This window comes from Panthera uncia, chromosome A2 (assembly GCF_023721935.1).
Source record: "Panthera uncia isolate 11264 chromosome A2, Puncia_PCG_1.0, whole genome shotgun sequence".
Classification (NCBI taxonomy): Eukaryota; Metazoa; Chordata; class Mammalia; order Carnivora; family Felidae; genus Panthera; species Panthera uncia.
The window spans coordinates 131,332,080-131,354,730 of NC_064816.1; the positions used below are offsets into that span (position 1 = coordinate 131,332,080).

General features: G+C 35.7%; 1 pseudogene; it reads left to right on the plus strand.

Moving 5' to 3' along the window:
- Window positions 1-18,680: 18,680 nt before the first annotated feature.
- Window positions 18,681-22,651, plus strand: LOC125930456 (golgin-45-like; annotated as a pseudogene).

The window sequence follows — 22,651 nt, forward strand, 5'->3', positions numbered from 1 at the left end:
GTGAACAATGACAAATTACTATAAAAAAAGACTTCATTGAAATTGCAGTTGTGAAAGTTGTATGTGAATAACAGCTGCCAGATAGAGTGCAAGGCTTAATTATATACAGTTTACAAAGACAGATTAATAGTCATAGATGCATTAGCATTAATGACAAGGAAAAAGAACTTTTGAGAAGCAATTGTTTCATTGTAAAAACAAAATTTTATCTTATTCCAGTTCTTTCAGGCACAACTTTGATAGATCTAATGTTGGCTACAATATAATTATACATTCTCTTACATGGTTTTGAAATGGCTCTTCGGTCCTGGGATTGATAATGTAGGACTATTCTATCACAAGGTGTCTCATTTTCCACTTGGAATGCTCCCTGCACAGCCTTCTTCCATCCCCACCCTCTGCCATGCCAACTTCTCATCCATCAGACATCAATAGCAGTTAATTAGTTCCAGGAATGCCCAAAGATCACCTTCCATGATTACTCAAATAGACAAAGTGCCTTGTTATCCATCTTATGGCAACATTAGTCTTTTATAGTAGTAATAATCACTATGACTAAAATAACTAATATTTAATTATTGTCTGCTTTGGGGGCTATGATGCAAATGACAAGATGGTAGGAATTATGACTTGCCACTGAGTTCCTAGTAGCTAATAGAGCCAGGTACAGAGTAGGTCCTCAGTGACTACAAATTGATTTTATTCTTTTATGATTGGAGAGAGGAAGGTACGTGTCTTTTTGTGCTCTAAAAACCTCTGAGTATATGAAAGAAGAGATATGAAAGCACTTAAAGTTGGGAGTATTATTTAAATACTTACGGTAATTATCTTCTTGCAGCAGTTTGTTAATAATTGATTTAGGAGTTTTAGGAGGTTAATCTGGTTTACTGGTCAGGATTTAGGGCACATGAACTTGAACATTCTTCTAGTTAATTAGATATTTTTCTAGTTAATTTCAATTAAGGTGGGGGGGGGGCTGTTTCTATGGATGCACTATATAAAACCCAACTGGTATAATAATACATGGTCCTGATTTTCATCAGTGGTATCAGCCAAAAGAGTGAGGGTGTCTGGCAGACAACTACATGTGGTGTGTAACTTCACTGAAAATTCAAGTTAACCAATATTTATGGAGCACCTGAGATTACTGAGAGAGTAACTGGAACAGTATCCAGCAGAAAATCAGTATGGAGTTCATCTTCTATAGAGTTATTGTCATTTTGTATGTGAAAGTTTACTAGTAGGAGATCTACTTTCCCTCTTTTACTTGAATTAAATAATGCCTAGCAATTCTGCCATGCCAAAAAAATACTAATTTATGTCAATACATATAACTTATGGTAATATTCTCAGTCATGCATATTTCAGCTGCAGATTTTTGATTCACTCAATTAGTCTCTCCAAGTTTACAATCATTTGAGGATAACTTTTTTCAAATGGAGCTGAATTTATATCATGACTGACAACTTGTTTGAAAAAGTTTCTTCACAAACCACACAGTAATAAAGCAGGCATTGTGGAACAAACCCCAATAAGTAATTTTTTATTGACTTTCACAGGAATGTTTGAAATGTAGGCAATTGCTTCAACTATATATTTCCTAAATTAGTCATATATGCAAATTGTTAGCAAGCCTAGAATTTTTAGCAATCTAGCTGCTCATTACCTGTTGCAGGCTAGTAATACTTCATATGCTCTATTCCAGTTTCCCATTGCCACTGGTTTTATACCACCACTGAGTACTGTTTTATAGACACTATATAATAAAGCAAATAATTTATCAGATAATTTAAATGTAAATCAGTAGATATTAAATTATACAGACAAATTACTATACCATTTACTGTACTAGTAACTTGATGAAATCTTTCCCACACTGAAACTTGAAGGGAAAAAGAAGACATTTTATTAAGACAAGTTCACAAAAGGAAAACTATGTGCATTGACTTAGAAATCTGAATATCATGTAATCAACAAGTGGAAGGGGGAAAGGAAGAAGAAAAACCAAATCAACTGGACTCTCACTCTTTTTAAAGGAAGTATTTGGATCCTTTTAATGACCAAAAAGTCCTTACTGAGTTAAAATGTTTTTACTAATGTACCTTTATCTGACTGTTTGTGAAAACAGTCCCAATCTTTCTGTCATAAGATTGATCAGATCAGGGAAAAAAGCAGATTACTAGGATAAATAAGATAGTCAAGCAATTTATTTAATTCAATGAACTATTATTTAATTCCATAATAAAAAGTCTGTATAAAATTGACCTGAGTTATTGCAAGAATATTCTAGCTATTTTCCACTTCTCCATTTGATCCTTGTCTCTAGAACTGTATTTCTGAAAATTTATCTGATCCTATAAACATTTAGTGCTCTTAATTACCAGGGAAGAAGTGCTCAAGCTTTAAAAGATGTCATTAATAATTACTTAATATTATTGCAATATTGCAATTATATCTTTTAGGGATTTATAAAGATTTTATCAATTATTTCATATAGTCACGGGTAAATTACTCAGCATGTAAGGTCTTTTTTTTGTATATAGAAATACTGAGAAAATTTATTACAAGATTAGATGGAAATAGAAGTATTTTGTTTTCTTTTTCTTAGCAATATCCTTCAATTTGGGATTGTATAGAGTCTTAGAATTACATGCCAAAAATCGTATGGTAATCTACTACCAAATATTATTTTTAATGATCTATCATGTGACAACACAGTTAGGTTACCTTTTAATATTTTGAAAGCAAGGAAATGAAAAGCATATGATTTTCTACCACTTTTATTATGCAATATTAGAGGTACTTTCTCAACAAAGAATTATATCAACTGTCACCTCTGTTTGATTCAGGGACAGCTTTACTCCTTAGGGCAATGCACTCTATTAAGATCTAGGTGGATACCTTTCTTTTAGAATAGGGGGAAAAGAGTAGAAAAACTATCACGAACTTTATTTAGTCTCTTTCTCAGATCACTTTTAGGAAAGAGTATATATGGCTTTGATTATTTTGTTTGTGTGCCCTTGGAAAGTCTTTGTGTAATCCAGGAGGTACACTGCTTAGTGTGAAGACTAATGGTCCAGACTAGAGCGTCGATTCTCAGTTCCCTGACCTGGCGTAGATCTCTCCTAATTTTGGTATAATCCACCTTTCTTGCCTTCTCCTCCAGCATAGCCTGCCTCACGTGCCCAGGGATGGGATCTCACTGACTTATTTGCTCATACTTAAAAGCTCTTTCCAGTCTCTGTGCCTTTGCAAATATGGTTTCCATATTTGCATATGGCTTCCTTCAATTAAGGAAACTGCTTGTTTTTCAAGATCCTGCTTATGTTCTATCTGCACAATGAAAACTCCCCTGACTTTAGGAAGCAGAACTATTCCCACCTGTATTGCTCATACTGATCTAATCTCTCTCATGTTGCATTGATACTATGTGTTAAGCTTTTTATTAAACTGTCGGTTGGGCGTCCGACTTCAGCCAGGTCACGATCTCGCGGTCCGTGAGTTCGAGCCCCGCGTCGGGCTCTGGGCTGATGGCTCGGAGCCTGGAGCCTGTTTCCGATTCTGTGTCTCCCTCTCTCTCTCTGCCCCTCCCCCGTTCATGCTCTGTCTCTCTCTGTCCCAAAAATAAATAAAAAACGTTGAAAAAAAAAAATAAACTGTCTTATTCTAGAGATTCTGGGCTATGCCTTATTATTTATATCCCTTTGTATAGGTTGGAGGTATTCAATAAATATTTGATGAATGAATATATTTGACTAAGGTAAACACATTAAGAATATGCATTAGAAACACGATATATATTCTATTGCTATATAAATTGTATTTTAAAAACTGTCAGTATTTCACTTTATAACTTTATTTATTTGTTATTTTCCATAATTTCTCTACATTATACAAACAAATTATGTTTCATACAGTTCAAGGTTGTATTTTTAAATAGTTACCATATATCGTAGCATTTTACCTGGACCATTGTGATATTTTCTTGATGCATAAGGATTTTTATTGTTTGAATTTATAAAATACAGTGGACTCCAAATTTATAAATGGGCATTGTTCTAAAAGTTCATTTAGAACTTTTAAGTTCTAAAAAAACTTAAGTCAGTTTTTTTGATTTTAGAATTTATATTCCCAAAGAAGGCTTTAAATGGTGCTTAAATTGTAAGACAGACAAGAAAAACCTGTTTAACTGATAATAACTTGAAATACGGTATAATGGTTCGATTCCAGGTTTATTTAAAGTAAAACTGTAACACTGGATGGAAGACAGCTGTTTATTTTCTCTAATGCATTCTGATTCCTAACTAAATAATGTCAGAAATACATTTCTAGGGCTATTGAAACTCACATGCGTTGGGAAAGGGCTAAAGAAAAAAAGAAAACTGGTATACTTCTTGCTCCTCAGTGTGGCCTATGGAGTAGTGGAATCACCACGATTAGAAAGGCAGAATCTCAGGGTCACTCCAGGCCTACTGAGTCACAATCTGCATTTTAACAAGATTCCCAGATGATTCATATGCACACTAAAGTTTGGGATGCCCTGGAGATCACAGTGGCTTTTCCCCCCACTTTTATACTTGCATTAGAAAAGAATATCTCTACTGTCAAATATCTACAGAAGAGGAAGAACTACTTGATATCACTAATTTCTGGGAATTATTAATTCAGGGCAAAAGAATATTTTTCCTGTAGGGTCAATGAAAGGACCTAGTCCAGCTTTCTATTGGATTATATGGCTCTTTGGTAAGAAGGAAGAATAAATGTTCAGGATAATTCAAAACCTGTTGGATTAAACATGTTTCCAAATTAGTGAGATTCTTTGTGTATATGTATGCATATATACACTACTATGATTAATCCAGAATAGAATATTAATAAAAATATAAAAATAAATAAAGCATAGCAAAATAAACATCCCAAATAACTAAATAAAATGAATTGAATATATATCAAAATCCTTAAAATTATGAATAAGTAATAGAATCCTGAAATTCAACAATTATATTAGGTAGTTTTTGAAAATAAATTAAACTGTATTAGAGGCATAGAAGTGAGGTATATTTGTTGTACACCAAACTAGGACAATACATTTGTGAAAAAAAAGAGTCCTTTACATCTCTTTCACTGTTTTCTGGATGATCATTTTAAAATTATTTTCAGGGGCGCCTGGGTGGCTCAGTCGGTTAAGCGGCCGGCTTGGGCTCAGGTCATGATCTCGCGGTCCGTGAGTTGCAGCCCCGCATCGGGCTCTGTGCTGACAGCTCAGAACTTGGAGCCTGTTTCACATTCTGTGTCTCCCTCTCTCTCTGACCCTCCCCCGTTCATGCTCTGTCTCTCTCTGTCTCAAAAATAAATAAACGTTAAAAAAATTTAAATTATTTTCATATATTCTACTCAAACCAAATTTGGTTGGCAGATGGCATCTGTAATTTAGGTTTTTAATCTAGCCTTCTTCCCTGTGCCTAATTATTATTAGCATTAGCTGACATGATAGATAATGCAGTATTGGAGAATATCTTCTCTGAATTTTATGAATGTTGACTATATATAGTAACTATTGGTTAACATAGTCAATGTTTACAGTAGTGTTTATCCTTAGTTTCCACTGAATAAGTTTCCATATGCTTTATTATTATTTTTTAAGTTTATTTATTTATTTTGAGAGAGAGAAAAAGAGAAAAAGAGCGAACAGGGGAGGGGCAGAGAGAAAGAGAGAATCCCAAGCAGGCTCTGTCAGCGCAGAGCACGATAGAGGGCTCAAACCCCTGAACTGTGAGGTCATGACCTGAGCCAAAATCAAGAGTCAGACATTTAATCAACTGAGCTACCCGGATACCCCCAATGTGTTATCTTTAAATATATATACATATATTTAAATACATATAATATGTACATATTATATACATATAATGTATCATCACGTGTCTTTTTACATTTAAAATTGCTTAAAACACTGCTTTTTAATTTTTTTAGACAAGAGATGTATTTTTATAACATAAGAAATTACAAGAGTAAAAAGTAGTAATAAGGTATTAACATTATCATTTCCTTCTAGATAATTTTTTAAATATCTAGCTTAACAATGAAAAATGTTCGGTTAATGAAAGAAACTAAAATTAAGTTCCTTCTTAATTCTGGGAGATATGATGATGTTGTGGAAATAATACTGTACTAGGAATAAAGAAACAATCTTGATTCTTCTTGTGCACCTCCTAACTTTGTGGCTTTGAAACAGTCATTTACTATCTCCTGGCTTGAAAGCAGATTTCGAACTAAAATCCTGTCTTAAAAACACTTCTAGTTTTAGATCCATAATTAAGGAGCAGTGTTTTAAAGTTTCCATAGTCTTATATATATATAACTTTCTGTTTATTTGTTTGTGCTAGTATAGACAGTATTAGGTATGGAATGTTAATCAGAATGATGTTTCAAATAGTAAATTCAACTGTCAATATTAATTAATTTTTTTAAACTAACCTAGATAACATAACAGTATTTTTACTGTTTAATATATGGGTTCAGAAACACAAAGAGAGATTCAAGAACTGGTTAGCTTTTATGGTATAGTTTATCTATAAAACGTTGGTATTAAACTTTTATAATATAAGCACTTCAATTTTATGATGTTGTATGTAGTAGGTATCTCAACATTCAGTTATTCCACAACAGTAATTTAACTTTATAAACTTGTTTTGGTATCAACTAAAATATTAGCAATAAATCTATCAGCAAATTCTGCTTTTTAAAACAGTCTGTCTGTGACAGGGAAAAGCAAATTAGTCCACCTTTTTAAAGATTATTAGCCTGCCAATAAATTAAAACACCTCTTCTAAAACATATTTCCTAAGATTGCAATTTCAATTATAGATATGCTCGTTGGGATCCTACAAATAGGATACTGTAAATCTTGAATAAATTCAAAATTCCATCTGTTGTATTCTAAAGAAAAATAGTATTCTAAAAGAAAAAAATCATTTTTTCTTTACCAATTTATATTGAGAACTAGACTTAAAATCACTTGTAAATAAGTCCCCCCCCACACAATAAACTAGCAATGTAACTAGCAATAAAGTTGAGTTATGTACTAATTTTAGCTCTAAGCTATAAGTAACTGATTTTTTTAATAGCATATGAAAATTATTCATTTAAAGTTGCTTAAAATGTTTTTTGATATTTTGTAGATCAGAGACCACTTGAGTAGAGTCCAATGAGGTTGACCTATTCAATTATATTTTCACAGATACTTTTTTGTGCTTTCACTAGGCAGTGTGCTCTTTGAAGGTGAAGATCATATTTAATTTACTTTTATGTTCCCATCGTTTTTTAAAGAAGAAGAATGTCTAAATAACATTAGTAGGTCTTAAGTTGCAGGGTTTTCTAAAAAAAATTCCTTAAAATTGTAATTTTATATTCATTTTATATTCATTTCTTTTTTACATCATTTTCCCTTCTGTATTTCTTATACATGTGTTTGTGCTGTGATCTGTGGTGTCAGGAAGTCATTATGTTTCATATGATGTAGTCTTGTAGGAAAGGAATGCCCTTCCATGATAATATAAGAGTGGTATAGATTATAATTTACTGAAATGTGGTTAGATGGATGGGGCTGGGTAGATAACTTCCTGAGGTGTAGGCGTAAGGGTTAAACCTGACCTCCTTCATGGTTCAAAGTATTATTTTCCTTTGCTTGAGCAACTAAAATTATTTTTACTGCTTTAAGAATGCAAGCAATAATGTGTTTACTGTCTTTGCACATAACTTATTTTCTGAATTTCTATCTCATTAGGATAGGGTCATTGAAGGGGAAATTACGAGCACAAGGATTTAAACAATTTAAGCCTCATGGTATGTAGTGCCTAAGGGCATCTTTAACCATTTTAGATCTTGCCATTTTTTGACATTTGATAATTTTAAAAGTGAAAGTGGAATTTATTGTTTTAATTTATTTCTGAAATTGAGCATTTTTCAAATTTGTTAGGCATTTATATTTTCTTTTCTAAAAATTCACCTCCACTTTCTGTAATGAAGAATTTTTAGAGGTGAGTTTCCACTCTTACTCTTCCTTTGAATCTCCTTTCTGGGCTGATGTTGTTTCTTCCACTTCAGAATTTTATTTATCTTTTAAAAGCATCATGTTATGGGGGCACCTGGGTGGCTCAGTCAGTTGAGCTTGGAACTCTTGATTTCAGCTCAGGTCATGATCTCACAGTTCATGGGATCAAGTCCCATGTTGGCTCTGCACTGACAGTGTGGAGACTGCTTGGGATTCGTTCTTTCCCTCTCTCCTCCCCACTCCCCCGCCACCCCCCCCTTTCTCTCAAAATAAATAAAACGTTTTAGAAAGCAGCATATTATTAAAAATATTCTGTAAAACATTTTTGGTTTGTTCTAATTTTTCTGTTTTCTGATTATCTCTTCTATATCCTTTTAATGCCCCAATTCCTTAATTCATTATTTTATGTATATCATTGTATATTATTTGTTTTGCTGACAGTTATTCTCAAGTTCAAAACCTTTCAGAAGCACCTTATTGTCATCAGGCAGAAACTTCTCTGCTTGTCAACAAAGGCCTTCAACAAAGAGGATCCAGCTCCCAGTTTTTCAGTTTACTCTCATGCATGTACACATGCATGGCTCACCCTAGCCAATCTGAATTTATTAAATATGTGCTTATTTTTAATTTGTGTCTTTGCTGATTTTGATCCCACTCTCTAAACAGTCTTGTCCTATTATTTCCAGTGGAAACTCTGTAAGGCATGTTTCAAATTTTACATTTCTTCATGAGAGCTCATTGGATCCTTGGTGAGAGTTTATTGGGACCACCACTAATGGCATTTCCTGTGTTGATTTGTATAGAAGTTTACCTAAAGAATATGTCCCTACGGTAATCATGTCAGCACTTAAAGGACTGGCTCTGTCCGCTCCTCCTCATGGTACTTTGGGACTTTGCACAAAATGATCCTCAATATACACTTGTTTAATTGAATTAAACCTAAGTGCTAGTTGGTTAAATCCAGCTTTATTGAAAAGCTTGAATTAAGGCCCACAGCAAAAGGTCTCAAAAGTTCTTATGGATTTTCATATTTGATTTACACACTGAGCCAGAAGCTTTGGAATTATTACTGCCCTGGCTTAGAGAACATATTTATAAATATTCCTTGGGGAAATGCCTTTCCTCTCTTTTGAATAAAGTAGACCTACTAAAAATAATTCTATAAGTAACCCTTCCTAAGGTAGCATGTGCTGTGGGCAGTAAAATATAAAAATATATTTAATATTTAAAGAGGACAGCTTGAATATAAGGGGTAGTGAAAATATCTCTTGATGTGTACCTAGAGAGATTTAATGTTTTCACTTTTCATCTTAAAGTAAAAGGCAGAACAGCTGATGATATTGTCAGGAAGTGATCTTTAGAGAGTTACTCTAACAAACGGATAACAGAAAATCTTTAAGACTACCAATTTAATTGGTAATTCATACTTACAGAGTATTTAAATGTGAGAAGACATCTGCTTCTGACCAAGATGGACTGGGTTTCTAGTACTCCCTGAAATAACAAACAAACAAAGGAAATATAAAATGGGAGTGATAAATGTAAACATGTATGTATGTATACATACACAATAGTTTCCAATAAAGGACAATAATCCTTGAAAAACAAGCAACAGATAAGTCATATAATTATCTCAGTATACTGCCTTGAGTTTTCAAGCTGGAGAACCCAGGCAAAAGCTGGCTGACTCCACTTAAGAAGGTGGAGCAGACAGTGTGGGGAGGCCAGAGTGGCTATAGTTTGCAGGACAGAATACGAGAGAGGAGAAAGCTGAGCAGAGAATTCCAGAGATCTTCAGAAAGCCCCTCAAGAATGTTCAGCTGAGTACAGATCAGCACCAGTGTATGAAGGAACTTCCCAGGGCCAGGGAAAGAACAATACTGAAAGAATAGAGGTAACTCTGCTTGGTGCTCAGATGGGGCTGGGAAGAGTGCCTGTTCTCAAAGGCCACATACAAAACGTCACGATTCATAGGGCATTGTGAATAGTATGCAGAAGAGCCTTGCCTCAGAACAGTCAGCCTATACTGACCACAGCTCAGTTCTACCTAACAAATATTAAAAGCAAGACCTTAAAGGATCACACCTGTCCTCATCCTGGTTAGATGCCCATCTTGTGTGGGATCAGGCATTCAGTAAACTCCAGAGTAGTGGTTTTGATTGATGCCTTGCAGGCAGAAAAGCCAAACCTATCACCAGAATAGTTATCTATGCCTGTGTTAACAAACTATTGCCCTTTCTAGAACAGAAAGGACCCAATGTAGCCATCTTTCCGCCAAGCGGTTGTTGATCCCTCAAGGACTAGTGCCATACTGAGAGCTGAGCATTGGTTCTTGGGAAGGCCATGTTCTATTAGCCATCTCTATATCTCTTTACTGGTTAGTACTCCTGGATGCCACTCTGATATTATTGTGTATTACAATAGTTGTAATCCTTTGCCTTCTGGAAGTTAAGTCACACACTCGACCTTTACTGCATCAGGGTCCTACTGCTATCAGCAAGCTCATTTCTATGACAGCCTCTATCATCAGCCCTGGCCTACAAAGAATCACCACTGAACATTTTATGATGCTAATGACATTCATACCAGCACATTCCTTATGGTCTTGGTAAACAGTGTGTTTTCTAGGCCTTCTCAAAGAACACCGTTTTCTCTTCGGTCTTATGGTCTCATTAACATAACTGTTCCAGCAGACCTAAATCACTGAGTTTTTAATCTCCTACTCTATTGTCTGCCACAGCAATTCAAATATTTCAACCTCACTCACTCTGGGTGACTTTTTTCTGGTTTCTGCTAGAAATCTTAACACTTACTATAAGTCTATTGGTCAGGAGTAGAGGTCAGGAAAACTGAGAGGGCAACTGTTTTGTTGTATGGAAGAAACCTCTGTATTATCTTTCCATGTGGGGGGAGAGCTAGTTCTTAATATGGAAGGGTGGGGACCATTCTGTACACTCAGAATGGTGGGGAATCAAAATCTTCAGGGGTACCTACTTAGATGTTCCTATACCATGTGACAGAATCCTAAGATCTGACATAAGTATGAGAACTCATGCTATATAGAACATTCAACCATCTTTGAAGCTCAGTAACTCTGACTGTTGAAGACTGACCTTGATTTTCATCTTTTTCTGCTTGCCAGCTGCATGAGTGGAAGGATGCTTTTTAGCTACCAGATAGACTCTCCTGCTCTTACACTTAGCTTTCAGTTATTTGTTAATTTCTCTGAGCTCTTCATTATCCACTTTTAGGGCAGTGATGAACTTAGTAAAAATTATTTAATTCTATTATCTTTACATTTATTAACTCCCCGTATAGTTCAAATGCCTAAATCCTCAACACTAAGGTATAGCCCTCCCTGGACACATTGCCAGGTGGCAACAGGTAAAGGTTTCAACAACTGGAATACTCCCTTGTGCCAAAGTCTGTCCATGCTCCACTCGCCACTCAGGGTGGAATCTACATTGCCAGCTGAGGAATGAGTGACAGTCTCAGACCCCATTTTACTGCCTGCCTTCTCACACCATTCCTGGTACCAGCTGTGACCACTGGGTGATCTGGACATCAGATGCTGGGACAAAAATTTTATTGGAGGGTAATACCATGAAGAACTAGGAATGTCTCTGCCAGCCTGGTAGGGCACTCAGGAGTAAAGATATGTCAGAGGAAAGCTGATTGGGTGCAGTCCTGTCCTTTACCTAGATTTAATCAGTCTTTGGCTGACAGCCAATGTAAAAATATTACATCAGAAGCTAAGGCAGACATTGAAGACGCTAAGAGGTGAAGGTCCGCAGCTAACCACATGCCTCACAGCTGGGCAGTGGGTCTTTTAAGGGGGATCTGCAGGCCACATCACGGTGTTTGCCAGATATCTCATACAATATCTGCTTCTGTACTCTGATTTCTGAATCTGTTTCTAATTGTAACAATAAATCCAAGAATTGGAAGCTTCAAATGTTGCCCTTGCTGGAGAAGCTCTTCACTTCTCCAAGGGAAAGGAAAGGTGGACACAGATGCAGATACCTGGCAGTGTTAAACTGAAGAGGAAGGGCCTCAAGGGGAAATGCACTCATTTGTGCTGATTAGGTCATTACCTTGATTTCAAGTGTGTGCCCTAATCTCTGTTTACCTCTCTTCATGTATTTAATTCTTAATTTCAGTGAGACTGCAGAGTTTGAAATGAAAGGATTGAGTACTGCTAACACATCTTACACAGGAGATATTAATTAACTAACAATTTGGGTATTTAAAAAAATACAATAGAGATTTTGGAGATGTTCAAATTAGAAATATATTACTTGTTTGAGGAAGTCCAATGGAGAAATACTAACAGACATCTAGAATATGTGTTTCCTATCTAGACTACTAACAGCTCAGGGAATGTGGTAGTTTGAGTTTGGATTGTTTGGATTTTAGTTTTTTATTCTCCATGAAAAATAGATTTACCCACAAAAGGAGTAGTTAGTGAATAATATTGCAGAAAATCTAACTCTTCTAAAGCCATCTAGAAGCACACAATTTAATTATGTCACTTCTATCTACTTAAACATTTATTATACTTGTTAATTAAAGCGTGTCTCCAAAGAGCTCTGCTTGCCTACATGTATAACCCTGGCTGGAAGTGCCCTATATATCTGAAGGTAAAGATATTTAATAAAATTATTGTATAAGACAGTCCACATTGGCCTTCCTCTTCAGGGGAACAATGCATACATGAAAGTAAAAAGCTTTGCTGAAATATTGTATAAATAAGATATTTTACTAATCCACATTGGTTGTTGCCAGTACATTATGCATTGATTTGTGAGTTTCAGACTCTTAAGTTTGACTTAGCACAAACAAAAAGACAAATTTATTATAGGAGTGATAGGGAAATTGCTAACTAAACTGCTGTGTAAGCAGGGTGGGCATTGTGAAGTTAATTTCTTTTCTATTGAATCCTTGGAAGGACTTGAATATGCAAATCTGGGCTTTGAGTTGAATTTCAAAGCCATGCTCTGACAATAATTTGTAGTGCTCCTGAAGATGTTGAGAAGAGGAAGATAGGCTAGAGGAAGAAAGGAATCCATATGATAATGAAAAGCTGGAATTCCAAATGGGGAAACAGGGCTACTGGGGAAAATCCTGGAATGGGGTGTTCAAAAATGTAATACTAAAAGTTCATTGTTTCCACCTTTTATTGTAAATCCTATTCTGGCTTCTTCAAATCTTCAGTAGAATCTGTCATGCCTACAAATGCTGTGTTTGAGAGGCAGAAAACTCTGTGGTTGTGTTGTTGCTTTGAAGTTTACTTGTTTTACAGAATTACAGAACGAGACTGAGGCTAAATTCCATGACAGGACTCATACGAATCAGAGAAGATCATCATCAATCAGAAAAAAATTAATAGAATTAATTCAGCAAAAGCCAAAAATGACCATGAAAATATAAGCCACTTCCACATTCCATCCCCCACCTCCCAATACCTAGGGATTAGCAGAAATCTGGGTAAGTTTTCTGAATTATCCACAAATCGTGGATTGGGGTTCAAGTCCATTAGCTAGCTCTTAAGGGGCAGGTGATCCAGTTAAAATCTGAGTTGCACAGGGATACTGGAATCCAAGAACAAGGATACACGTAGGCCTCAGTAATAATGGAACCAAGAACTCAAAGTTTCCTTAAAGGCTCAGCTCAGTTTCTTTAGGTATATTAGCTTTTCAAAATTTTAATTTAACTATGGGAAGAACACTTAACATGAGATTACTCTCTCAACAGATTTTTAAATGTGTAACACAAATTGTTAACTATTTGCAAAAGTCAGAACTATTTTCATAGGTGAACATCTCACCTGTTTTTTAAAAGCCTTCATAGGAAAGCACATTTTCAATATCCATTGGCACAATATTGTACAGGGGATCTCTAGAATGTACTTATCTTGTACAACTAAAACTTTATTTCTATTGCACTTGTTTGTCTTTATCTTACTGAAGACGTTTTTTTTTTCTCCACATAGTAGAAAACTTGCCTTTAAGAGCTACCAAATAACCAAAGTCTAGGGAGAGTTATGATTATGCTTGACTCAGATAATTTCCGATGATATCTTCTGTACTAGCCAACTGTGGTACTGTATAGTTTGCACTGTATACTAGAACAAGGATTTTGTTTTCAGAGTACCAGCATTTTTAGATCTATTATTCTTATGTTCCTATAGTCATCCATTTATTCTTTTGATGTATGCATTAGGAATTTTGCATCACCCAAAATGTAACAGGTGTTTTAATCCACTAGTTACAGAATATTATAAACTGTCTTTTGCAATCATAAATCATATCAACATTGAAGAGATAACATCTACTAAGAGAATTTAGGGACATGGCAGCAAATTATTAATAGAACAATTGAGACAAGGGAAAGGATGCACTTATTAGTCAGGAATAGATGATTAATGTTAGAGCAAATTTTTTTCATGAAGAATTTATGTTACACTCCCCAAAGACCATCTGGAAGGCCTTCTCTGGATGTTTACCTGTGTATTTTGAGTTTAATAACAGTTCTAGACATCTCTTAATTAATCACATCTGTCAAATGATGTTGGAGATAGACACCTAAACATAATGTCTTCAAGGACAGTTACACATTAGTGGATAAGACCTTCATTCACTCAGAAAAAGAGACTTGAAAATGTGATATATTCTGGTTTCAACTGCTCTATGTTAAATAATATACTTAGGGTATGTTCAAAAAATGTTTATATGTGTAGATGTGAAAGTGTATACATATGTAAATGTCTTTGGTGATATTTCTGACCTTCATCACCAACATTTTGCTCATATGTCATGCAAACATAATGACGTCAGACTGGCTGTTCTTTCTAAACTGTGTTCCTATAGGGGAGGGGCAGGTAGGAAAAACAACTCCCTTTTATTTGCAGTTCTTACATTATTCTTGAAGTTTTGTTGTAATATACAGAAGAAATGAATTAACCCAAAAATCTCAGTGGCTTAGCCTAACAATACTTTCCTCTTGTTCACAAAACAGATCCAGTGCAAAGCTGAGGTTGGGTAGTGCTTTGGATTCACAGTCACTCAGGGATTTTGGCTGACAGAGGCCCCTACTACCTTACACATGAACCATCTAGAACACATGGTTTTCCTCATCCAGGTGAAAGGCAAAGAAGGCTCCATAAAATCTTTCACTGGCAATTAAGCATTTTGCTCTGAAAAAGACATACATGTGTAATTCCACTGGCTGGAACTAGTCACATCCCCCCCCCACCCCCCCGCCGCCCCCAACTGCAAAAGGGCTGGGAAGTATAAGAGAGTACATGAAATAATCAGCAAGTTGTTTTTGCCACACTATATTCCAGACCTATATTTTGTTGGGCAAGAGAAATTTTAAAGAACCGAGTGAAAATTTTAGATACCAAACTCTCTTTGTTCCTTTCTCTTATTCCAATGACACAACACATATAAAACATGATGGCATATTTAGAGTCCTAACACTTTCCTTATGATTTTCATTTTTTTTAAGTTTATGTATTTATTTTGAAAGAGACAGAGAGAGAGAGAGAGAGAGAGAGAGAGAGAGAGAGAGAAAGCAGGGTAGGAGCAGAGAGAGAGGTGAGAAAGAATCCTAAGCAGACTCCATACTGTCATTACAGAGCTCAATGCGGGGCATGAACTCATGAACCACAAGATCATGACCTGGGCCGAAATCAAGAGTTGGATGCTTAGTCAACTGAGCCACCCAGGTTCCCCTGTTTCCTCCTGATTTTCATGCTGAGGACACTGTTCTTTCAACAGTCAGCTAGTTCTTGAGTTAGATGTGGATTACTCCATGTGACAGAGAAGTGCTGAGAGCTTTAAGGTGACTCTGCTTAGAGAAACTAAACATACAACCTGCCCCCCTGCCCCCAAACCAAATGGTTTATGTGAGGTAAATTTAATTTCCAGTTGAGAACTTATTTTTAGGGTCAAAAAATTAACCTTCGTTTTTCACCTCTTTGACACATTCTTCACTTTCTCTTTGGTTCTCTATCCCTAATCTTCTAATGAGTAACAGGTTGAGCGAACAGAACCAATTCCTATTTCCAGCTATTTACCGTAAACCACTGCCTCTTTATTCAACTTTTCCCCATAAGACCCTTTTTAGAATTGGAGTTGATGAAAACCAAATGAGATGCTGGTGAGCTACAATGCTAATCAGCGATAACCAGCAATATTCACATTGTAGAAAACATTAAGCGTTCTTTTTAAAAAGGATTAACATAACACCTTAAAGGCTATTCTTTTCATTTAATAACAACTTAAAGAGTAATCCAAAAGGAATATGCTGATTTTTAATAGCCACAAAACGTCTAGCTACTTAATAAAATATCACGAACCAGTCTTGAATTACATTCAGGAGCAATTCAAATTATATGCAGAGAGAGACATAATCTCTGGCGGAGAAACCTGTAGTGAGTCTTATTTATAAGATCAAAGTCATTTTTGCTTCATTCAAATACGAATATGTACTTATACATCAATTTAGAAGAAGATTGTGGAATATAGGTCTGGATGAATTTCTTGTGGTACCGATTTTTGCAAGTTTTTTTTAAAACATTGAAATCACTGTTATGGGTTCTTAGAGATGAACCATCTGTCACAAATCAGAATCAACATTTATTTTAGCTTATTAAGAGGAAAAGTTGCTAGCAAAAACCATTTGAAGTGTAAAATTGGATACTGAAAACCTTTTTTTTTTCCCCATAGAGGTTTTTAAAAAACAGATTAGATGTTCATCTGTGAAAATAGTTCTGACTTTTGTAAATAGATAATTATCTCATATGGTAAGATCACTAAAAAGGTGAGAAATGCACAGGGACAGAAGGAAGGCAGAGAAGCATGAGCACGTGTATGCAGCATGAGAGAGAGAGAGACAGAGAGAGGAGGCAGCTGCATTTCTCAGGAGAATTACATTTGTTTGTAGGTATCCTAACTGAAAATATGAAATTGCTTTTGAAGATAGCTCACAAACTAGAATGTACATTATGAAGTGGAGTGCTATTAAATAAGTTGTAACTTAATGTGGGTATTCCAACTTAAGATGTTATCACGGCTCAAATTTTGTTAATAAAAATGCCATCATAGGAGTGAGATCATCAAGATGTTGACATGTCATTCTCAACTTTGGTCTCCCTCACAAGAAGACCTACTGATAATTATCCATAGATAAGACACCATTGTGAAAATCCTAGAACCTGGGAGTGAGGCTGAATCACCCTCTTGGACCACAAAGACCAAAAAGGACCACAAGAGTAAGAGTAGTGGCTACCCTCTTAATACATTCCATCCCCCCCAAGAACAGCACAGCATTGCGCTGAGATTGACCCCCTGAACCTAGGTTTCTCCAGTGGAAAAAAGAGCCCAAGGTGAACATCCAGCTCCTTCAGCATTTGAGGCACTTCCCAGGAGGTCTACTGAAGTGTCACCTCATAGGAATCACTAAGGGAATCTGTAGGGCTTGACCACTGGAGATCAGATAGAAACAGAGGAGTGGGGCTTATACACCTGGCACTCAGATCTTCACAGACTACAGTCCTCCTCTGAAAGGAGGTGGAGCAGAGGCCCTAGCCAGTTGCTCTGTCCAACTACAGGGTCAAGCTGGTGGCCCTGTCTGGCCTAGAAATAAGCCCATACATATGTGCCCAACTAATATTTGACAAGGGAGCCAAGAATACTCAATAGATTAAAAAGATTCTCTTCAGTAAATGTTGCTGGGAAAACTGGATATTCACATGTAAAAAAATGAAAGTGGACTTTTATCAAACACCAATCACAAGAAGTAACTCAAATGGGTTAAAGATTAAATGTAAAATCTCAAACCATAAAGCTCCTAGAAGAAAACACAAGGAAAAACTCCTTGACATTGGTCTTGGCAATGATTTTATGGATAGGACAGTCAAAGCTTAAGAAACAAGAGCAAAAACAAACAAGTGGAACTAATTATATTGAACTTAAGTGCTCCTGCATAGTAAAAGAAATGACAAATGAAATGAAAAACCAAAGTATTATCCAAATAATGAAATTAAGTATTCATTCCCACTTGAGATTGTAAACTCTTTGCAGGAAGGTTACTTGTTACACTTTTGAATTCTCCATGATATCTGTTAAGACATATGTAAGTATATGATAAATATTTCTTATTTAATTCAGTCAACATTAAATATGATTTCTACATAAGGACACTATTCTACCTACCAATGCTTTGGAGGTTTGTTTCCAGAGCAGAGAAAAAGTAAAAGCTTCTTTATACAATGAAGGACCTAATGACCTACTTTTCTGAAAACACATTTCACAGATAGAAGAGTATTCTTTTGTACTTTGAAAAGCATGATTTATTTAATTTCAAAATAAATGCTTTGCTTGAATAATAGCTATAATAAAGTATTAGTAATAAAATAATTAAAATATTTTTCTTAGAAGGAAAAAAAAGGAAAACCAACATACAGAATGGGGGAAATATTTACAAGACATATATCTGATAAGGGGTTAATATATAAGAAATATAAGGAACTAATACAACTCAATATAAAAAACACAAGTAGTCCAATTAAAAAAAATGGGCAAAGAACCTAAATGGATATTTTTCCAAAGAAGACATACAAATGGCTAGCAGGTGCATGCTCAACATCACTAATCATCAGGGAAATTCAAATCCAAACTACAGTAAGTGAGTGAGTGAGTGAGAAGCTGAATATCAGGCAGGCCTGGGCAGGTCAGCTACAGAATGGAAAAGGACTATGTGGAGCAGTTAACCCTGTGACGCAGAGCCCAACAATCTGTAAAGTGAAACCCCCTGAAATCAGAAGAGTAAGAACCTTGGCAGTTTTTCAGTAGAAGTCTTGAGGAAATTTTCATTGGTTAAAAAATAGCTGTTCTCAAAAGTTGAGAAACCAAAGTCACCCTTACTTCAACCTCAGTCTGAGGAGCAGGAGATAGAACAGAAACTGAGGAGCCATCTAAATCTGTTGGACTTACCTCTGGAGTCCAACCCATGAAACATCACATCCTTCAGAATCCATGAAAGAAAGCTGTTCCATCAGAGAGTCCAGGACTTCTTCAGGTAAGGAAGATTCTCACTGAAAAAGCAGTGGAAGTCAATGCTGTAAGAATATTAGTTCCCAAAGCTGCTATAACCCATGATATCCCCAACAAAAAATGCAAAAGCTAAGTCTCTGGGTCATTGTAAAGGAGAATTACTTGGTCAGTCAGAGGGAGTTGCAGAACCCAAAAAAGAACTATCAGAGGTAAAGAATATATTGGAAAAGCTCAAGAACTATTAAAGTAGGTTACTACAGGACAAAGAAGGTCTTTAAAACCAGTTCAGGGTATAGACAGAGGTCAGTTGTGAGTTTAAAAAGTTGCTAGTGGCTTCTGTTGGGGATGATCTTCAGTGTTACTTTGAATGTCTAGCCAGAGAGAGGAAAATCAGCTTATTTTAGAAAATAAAGCCATAGGTCAAAACACAGGTCAACTTTCTGAACAGTTAGAACGTATGTCAATATAGTGTGATATATGACGAAGTAAATTCCTCACAAGCAGGTTTATGGCAGATGAGTTAACCAACTCCTAACCACATTTACAGCGTCAAAACCACAAGGCGCAGAGTGCTATTCAAGATATCCTGACTGAACGGGAACAGTTTTGTCAGGAAATGACAGTTACCCATAAATTATTGGAGGAGCTCTTAGTCTCCATGCAGTGGGGAAGAGAGCAAACCTACTACCCTAGTACACAACCTCATATCACAGCAGGACTGGCATCTACAAATCACAAGTTGGCAAAAGCAGTAAATGCTCATCTTCTGGGAAATGTCAGCACTAATAGTCAAAAGAAGATTCCACGAACAGTTGAGTTCTGCAGCACCCCAGCAGAAAAAAAAAATGGCTGAAATGGTTCTATGCATTCTATCCAGTTGCCTGTACAGAAAGCTCACCTGATAATCCATTTTTTGAGTCTTCACCAACCACCTTACTTGGTACAAAGAAAAATATTGGATGATTTATTTCATCCCTATACTAGATATGAAAATACAACTTTCAGTTGCTGCCATCACTTCCAGGGAGAACTTCTTGTCCTTTCACATTTGGTATGTTGGAAGTATGCTACAGGTGCTTGCTTTTTACCCAAGAGTCATTATTATTTGGAAGCGGGAGTACTTATAATCGTAGACATAGTATCACTTTCTATTTAAGTAATATATACCCCCCCAAAGATGTTTTTCATGTACTGGACCACAGATAACCCTTTCTTAATAAATGTTTCAGGGTAAGGAAAGAATGAAAGGCATATTTAAAGTAGATGATATTCGGGGCGCCTGGGTGGCTCAGTTGGTTAAGCGGCCAACTTCGGCTTAGGTCATGATCTCGCGGTCCGTGAGTTCGAGCCCCGCGTCGGGCTCTGTGCTGACCGCTCAGAGCCTGGAGCCTGTTTCAGATTCTGTGTCTCCCTCTCTCTCTGACCCTCCCCCGTTCATGCTCTGTCTCTCTCTGTCTCAAAAATAAATAAAAACGTTAAAAAAATAAAAAATAAATAAAGTAGATGATATTTTCCAGGCATTACATGATGCTTTTCCAAAGAAGGAATTATATGATGCTTTTCCTTTTTCTGAAAGAAAAAGATTTTACCTTCATTTTAGGCCCTAAGTTATATCTTGCTATGGATTTAATAGGAGCAGATTCAATTCTGATACTCTAATGCAAGGTGGGTCATATGCAGCCACATTCATTCACTTACTCTTGTCTATGATTGTTTTCGTTTGTTTTTTGCACTACAACAGTAGACTTGAATAGAAAGAGTTTTCTGGCCCCTACTCTAAAGGAATAGTAGCTGGTAGAGGATGGGTGGAGGGAGTGTCCATTTCCTTTTTGATGATTTTTTGGGTTACAAAAGGAGGCTTATGGAAATACTATGGGTAAAGGGACTAATATTTTAAAACTAAATGCTATACTTTAGGAAAATTAAAAATATTTTACAGCCACATTAGCAAGTGTATCAGCCTAACATATTCTCATGTTGGTTTTGTTTTGGGGAAAATCATAGCTTGAATGGATGCAACTTGACATATATAAAAGAAACAGATTCTACTGGGCTCATTTTGACAAATGCAACACAATAGGAATATCCAGTTTGATATAAAATGTGCTGGAGAAAAGTTGGATCTTCCTAGAACATTGTACAAACTCAAAAATGCAATCCATCAATTAATTTATATTAATATATATTATTATTTATTTATGATGGGTCATCATAAATATCCTTTTATAGGTCTTTAAAAATATCCACCATATGTTTATACCAAATTACACTGCATTAGGTGCAGAATTGCCTATCAGAAGAGAAATCTTCTAAAGATACATCTGGTCAAGTAACACATTTTAATGTCAACTTGATGATAGTTTGGTCTGATTCATCTGAGTTACATTTTGAAATGGTATTAAATTTATCTACATTCTTAAAAAAAACCCTACAATGTGATATCATCCAACCATTATTAGGATGTCTATTATCAAAAAGAGGAGCGATAAGGGTGTGGAGAAAAGGGAACCCTGTGCACTATCGGTGGCAACGTAAATTGGTGCAGTCATTTGTAAGAAACAGTATGGAGGCTCCTCAAGAAGCTACACTAGAATTATCATATGACCCAGCCCATTTCACTTGTGGGTGAAGGAAATGAAGAGAAATCTGCACCCCTTTGTTCACTGCAGCATTATTTACAATGTATTCATCAAACATACAGTATTCCTCTTCCTGTATCAGGCTTATTTCACTTAGCATAGCGTCCTCCTCCAGGTTCATCCATGTTGCCACAAATGGGAGGATTTCCTTCTTTTTTTTTTCTTATGGCTGAATAATATTGTATTATATATATGAAATATCTATCTGTATCTATCTATATCTAATCTCTATAGACTTTTCTTTGTTTAGTTGTTGCTGGACACTTAGGTAGTTTCCGTATCCTGGCTATTGTGAATAATAAGTTCTTTAGGCTGCCTTATTTTTTATTCATCTGTGGGTAAAAATTATTTAATTTGTTTTGGGGATTTTATAATATTATGCTATTATAATTCATAAATTTGATATTTAATGAATAATTGAATATAGCTTCTACCCAGAAACTTCTACCCAGAAACAGCCTATAATGAAAAGTTTGTTGCCAAGTGCCTGTGCTTCCCAGTATTCGTATTCATAATAGACACAGAGGCTTTTATTTTATCCTAAGCCAAGCACCATAAGGGATCCTGATGAGTGGTGTGCTGGGTTGCTTATTATTTGTAAACAAATAAAGAATATGCCATAAGGCTATCTTTTACTGTTTGTGCTTCACCCTACATAAAAAGATTTGAGGCCCTTGTGAAATTATAATGCAGGATCAGCCATTTTTCAGAATTTTAAATTTCAGGTAGATTATAAAAGAGTAGGATTTAATTTAACCTTGCAATTTTGCTCATTTCTTAAATGACAGTTTCCTGCATTGCTTTTTTAGGGAATTTGTACAATGAAGACTAAAAAAGTACACCTTGAATATGGCGATTCTGATGTTTATACCGGTCCAATAAAAGCCCTGATTTGGTGA